At 33.8% G+C, this 5,790-nt stretch overlaps 1 long non-coding RNA gene across 1 annotated transcript; it reads right to left on the bottom strand.

The window, feature by feature from the left end:
- Positions 1 to 230: 230 nt before the first annotated feature.
- On the bottom strand, positions 231 to 1,044 carry LOC114196137. Its single transcript, XR_003606627.1, has 3 exons — positions 917 to 1,044; positions 635 to 677; positions 231 to 560 (listed from the first exon to the last, which is right to left on the bottom strand). It is a non-coding gene; the product is annotated as an uncharacterized LOC114196137 (long non-coding RNA).
- Positions 1,045 to 5,790: the final 4,746 nt, after the last annotated feature.

The following is a 5,790-nucleotide window of genomic DNA, read 5'->3' as shown; positions in this document are numbered from 1 at the left end:
TAAAATAGATTTAATTATCAATATTACTTAAAAATATAATAAATCTTGCCAACCAATTTATATAAAACATTTCAAATTTTATCACATTCAAAATTGTTTTAAGGAGAAATTGATCTTCAAATAATCCCCCTTGCATTGTAGCTGACTTGTCTGGTCAGGGGCATCTCAGTAATCCCTATGTTTGTTGATTGATGTTAATGATAGCATCTTTAAAACAAAAATAACCGATGTTCAAGCAGCCAAAACTAGATCATAACAATGATGGGAAACTCCAGATAAATTGATTTGCTACTTATTTCCTTCGGAGCTTAATTTGTATCAAAAGTTAACATAATAATTATTAATATGAACAATAGTCGTTGGGGTGTTGTTGTTCATATTGTTGATGCAGTCTCTTGTGCTTTTGTTCAGTGGGCTCCCACTCCCGACCCCACCTGAAGACTCACTAAGAGTGCCCCTTGACGGTGAGCTGCTTTGGCCGCCGCCGGTGCAGATACATTCCTCATCCGCTTTGCAGACTTGGATTGCTTTCCATCGGAAACAAAACTAGCCAAAACAATCTGCATGAATATACACCACATTTAGAGGCCAAACAAATTCACAAACACATAACATGCACTTAAAGAAAACGCACCTGAACAGGGGAAGCAACCACCAAAAGACCTGCGACTCCACCCCTAAGACGCGGCCAAGTATTTCCGGCATTGACGAAACAATGTTTTAGAATCAAATTTCTTACACTAAAAGTCTATGCAATAGATAGCGATCACGGGATACGAAAACAAATACAATTAATAAGAATGTCTAAACTGGAAGTTCGATAAAATAACAGAACACACTAAATTTGTTAAAAGAATCTCCGCATTTAGAGCAACAAAATAATTGATAGATATATAACTTTGGCTTGAAGATGAACCTCGTAAGTCAGAGTTCCACCAGACGATGCAGGTTGTCGAAGTGTCACATTAGATATGGACCCATTTGCACTTAAGATGCAAACATTTCTTCAACCACTCTGGGAAATTGACATGATTCTTGCTGATAAATCCTGAATATATCAAAATATACATTAAAAAAACATAATATTAGGTTCCAGCAGAACACAACCAGAAAAGTCATAACATGGTTACATTTATTCATCAGATCAAGGTTTTCAATCAAATTCGAGAATTTATCGTTAAATTTGTGGAATGTTGTGAATCAACTGGTACACTCGTAAGAGTTTACCCAATATAAAAGAGAATATATATTTTTTTTCTTAATGACATATACACATAACATGATACTGTTAACACAAGAATAATTCAATATTTCCACGCCAAAATAAAAATAAAAGGAGCAAATCACAATAATAAAATGCGATAGTACACCAGTGCTAAATAAAATAAAACTACACAAATGTCTAAATCATATATAAATTCACACCAACATAAGTTCTTCATATGAAAATAAAGTAGGGCCAAAAATTATATTTGATTTCAAACTCGTTAAGTGGCTTCTTGACTCAAGAGCTTATATAAGTTTACTATAAATTTAAAGAGTTTATCCGAGTTCGTTAAAAAAAAAAAGCAAATGAAACTGAATAACAACGATTTATTGCCATAATAATTCTTGTATTTCAAAACACTACAACTCAAAGCGAGAAATCCTCCAATTACACACTCATAAAAACTGCAACATGACAATATCCAATAGACTATCACTAATTCCTATGGCCTAATCACCTTCAAAAAATCACAATTCCTTTTGGTTTTCTTTCCAAACTTAAACAATAGCAAGGACACTGTTCTTACAACGACAATAATTTTGAGTTGTTAAACGTAGATAGGGTTCATTAGTCATCTCAATACACAACCGTGGAATGCACAAAAAAATGTATAGGCGAAAGCCGGTGAATCAAAGAACTAGGTTGAAGCAATGAGAAGTAAATTAAAGATCAACGTAGATGATCAAACTCCACAAAACTAGTACAGATAACAGAACCGTCTAATGGAGTTAAAGCCTTTAATTTAATCAGATTCGTTTCACACGTCGCAAATCAATAATAAACTAACATTTGAAATGAAAATGAAAAAGAAATACCTAGAGTTGAGTGTGTTGCGGTGGAGAAAGAGAAAGAGAAATCTGACGGAGAGGAGTAGAGGTAAATCTGACGGCGGAGGACGGAAGAGATTAGCGACGGTGCCGGTGAACGGCCACCGGGAACCGTTACGTCGTTGGCGAGAGGTGTCGGAAAAAATAAATAGTGCTAAGAGAAAAAAAAAATAGAAAAAAAAGAAAGAAAAAGATTAGGATTTGGGATTTAGGAGAGACACTACAACAAAAAAGCTAATTCGCGAGGGAAATTAGCGAGGAAAAATATTTCTCGCTATTTAGCAAGGGATTAGTGAGAAAAATAATTCGTAGCTAATGTGCGAGGCAATTAGCGAGAGAATCTATTTCTCACTAATTTCTCGCTATTTAGCGAGGGATTAGCAACGAAAATAGTTTCATAGCTAATTTGCGAGGGAAATTAGCGAGAAAATTTATTTCTCACTATTTAGCGAGGGATCAGCAACCAAGAAAGTTCTATATCAAATTTGGGAGGAAAATTAGCGAGGATATTTATTCCTCACTATTTAGCGAGGGATCAGCAACAAAAATGATCTGTAGCTAATTTGCGAGAAAAATTAGTGAGAAAATTTATTCCTCACTATTTAGAGAGGGATCAACGACAAAAAAGAAAATCGTAGCTAATTTGCGAAAGAAATTAACATGAATAATTATTCCTCACTATTTAGCATGAGATCACTGAGAAAGAATCCATAAATTTTGTTTCAAATTTTCTTAAAATACATATCTACAAAAAAAATACTTGTAGTTTTAATTATAAAATATTCATGAAATTGTTTTAGAATTATTTTTTGTTGTGAACTATTTTTCATAAAAAATATCTATAAAGTTTTGGAAATTATTTTTTAAAAAAAATTACAAATTCTTTCTAAAAAAGATATCACTAGAAAATCAATATTAATACATACAAATTTTATAATATTAATAATATTAAATATATTTATTTTTATAAGTAAAATGTTATATTTAAAATCTTAATAAATAATAATATTATTATTATTGTTATTGGGTTTCTCATATACTTTTACGACATTCTCACTCACGAATCATGATCTTCACTCTCACCAACAAATAGTCACGATCCTCTACTGCAGAACCCTAACCACTTCAACCTCTTCTATGCAATCAAACTCGTTCTCCAGCAACCACGGTGCATTTCTATCGGACCGCCTCCTGTTGAGCATCTCCGTTACTATCCGATCTAATTCCCCGTTGTTATTCTCGTTGAAGAAAATCAGTGGCACCGTCCTTCACGCCAACAACCTGCACGCCGTAAAGGTTGAAATATGTCACTCGGCATTTCTCGCCATCGTTGTCGTCGTTATCATCCTCCACAGGCTGGAAAAGCAAAGAGATGCGCTGCACGATGATCCTCAACATCTCCGTCAGTGAGAACGGTGATCGTCTCACTTGCGCTGCCAAGGCACCAATTTTTTTTTATTTTGTAATAATATTATTATGTTTTCCATCTTCTTTTTTGTGATCTCTTTTCTTCGCTCTCTCTAACTAGGTAATTAGGTGCTCGAACAACTCAATGGCCGAACCTATGTTTTCTCCAAAGGTATTATCAGTTGTTGTTTTTGCAATTGTTTAATCTCTGGTTTTGGATTTTGATGTAATTGTTGAGATCAAACAATAATTAAAGTATTGCAGATTACATATACTTTTAATTTTCTTGATTTGGAATAGCTTTTTTTTTCTTTCAACTTTAGAATTCATCTTTGTAACTTTTTAAAAAAAATGCATGTTAGTCCCTGTGTTTAAACTCCTTCATGCCCTTGAATACATGCTTTGGAATAAAAACGTGTTGGTTATATATCATGTTACCAAAGAAGCTGCCAATTTGTGAGTAAAATGTTAATGTTTGCTTAATCATGTATTCTAAGGTCTAATTTCGAAGACAATTTGTGATTTGTCAAGTGTGTTGTCCTGTTTTCTCTAATCACATTTTTTAGGCAAACTATTGATATTATAAGTTCAGAATACGGAAATTTTATATTTTGATAGTTTATTATCATTAAAACTTGATCTTAGGAGATGAACGGTAGCCTAGGTTTAGAATACCCTTTCAGTGGTTTAATGAAGTTGATTTAGTGGGAAAATGACACATTATGTCATGTTAAAATAATAATATTAGTGGGAAAATGACACATTATGTCTGATACAAGTATTATCACCTAGTCTAACTTTTTTTATCATTAAATCTGATTCATAAATTTGTTTCTGGTCCTACAAGTGTTAGAAGTGATTTTGTGGCGATTTTGTTATTGGCAATATTAATGAAAGAACTGTATTGTACGTGTTCAGAGGGATTTTCTGGAATCAGAGCATAACACCACTATTCAACCCAATATTTGGTTCGCTATGGCTGCTACACTAAACTATTCCAGTACAGTAGCCCTTGTAATGGACACATAGCACTCTATCTATACCACTTGAGTGACTTCATCAAGACTTTACCCAATATAACTAAGTTTTCCGAGGAAGCGGCTAGCTGTTTTTATTCTGTCTTAAAAATTGTTGGCAAAAAGAAGGAAGTCAAGCGATTTTGAATGATGATCAAGATGAAGACAAAGTGTTCAATTATGCAAATGTTATCTTGTAAAATAAAATAAGTGTATTGTAGAATAGTTTAATTAAACTTAGAATCAGCAGCATGGCATTCGTCTTTCTAGAAGGTTTCTTATTTAAAAAAAAAAAAAAAAGATTCAGAGTTCTTTGGCTGTGACTGCAAAGTGTGGCTCTGTGAGATTCTTAAAGAAAGCTTGAAAAACCTAGTGTGAGTGAGCGATAACTTTTTCTAAGTGAGTTCTTAGAAGATTGAGTGCTGTGCTGTTGCTAGGAAAGCTGGTCATCCTCTGTGAGATTCAGGGGGAGTTTTGATCATCTCTTGTGGTTGTTCAAGAGAGGTGTTTTCTAATCTTTTCTCTCATATAATCTGTTGTAATTTTTGATTATTATAGTGATTGAGTTAATCTCCTTGTTTAAGAGATTAACAACTGGACGTAGGGTCTTTTGATCCGAACCAGTATAAATATCAGTGTGCTCCTTTTCCCTTAAACTCTTTATTTATCTGCACTTGCATTTAAAGTAACTATTACTTTAAGTTAATTAATTAAATTTTTGAGAAAAATTTTAAAACCTGTCAAGAATTTTAGAAATCCAATTCACCCCCTCTTGATTTTTGACCATTGTTTAGTCATTCCGCTGCGCGATACCAACAATTGGTATCAGAGCTTGCTTTGATAGTCATTCAAATTTTTCGAAAATGGTAGGGTCAAATCAAACTTTTGCTGAAGGTGCGTCTATCAATAGACCTCCACTTTTCACGGGTGAAAACTATCCTTTTTGGAAAGTCAGAATGCAAATATTTTTAGAATCAGTTGATAGGGGTATTTGGGATGCTGTTTTGAATGGACCATTTGTGCCTGTTAACGTTGTTAATGAAGTGCAGGAACCAAAGCCTTTTGCTCAATGGACTGCTGATGAAAACAGGCGAGCTTAATATGACGTTAAAGCCAGAAACATTATATCATCTGCTCTAACTCTTGATGAGTTCTACAGAATTTCTGTTTGCACCAGTGCACGCGAGATGTGGGAAATCCTTCGAGTGACTCATGAAGGAACTGACGATGTTAAACGAGCTAGAAAGAACTCATTGATACAAGAATATGAGAT

This window comes from Vigna unguiculata, chromosome 9 (assembly GCF_004118075.2).
Source record: "Vigna unguiculata cultivar IT97K-499-35 chromosome 9, ASM411807v1, whole genome shotgun sequence".
Taxonomy (NCBI): Eukaryota; Viridiplantae; Streptophyta; class Magnoliopsida; order Fabales; family Fabaceae; genus Vigna; species Vigna unguiculata.
The sequence above is the reverse complement of the archived record's forward strand: the minus strand, read 5'-3'. Positions and strand labels throughout refer to the sequence as shown.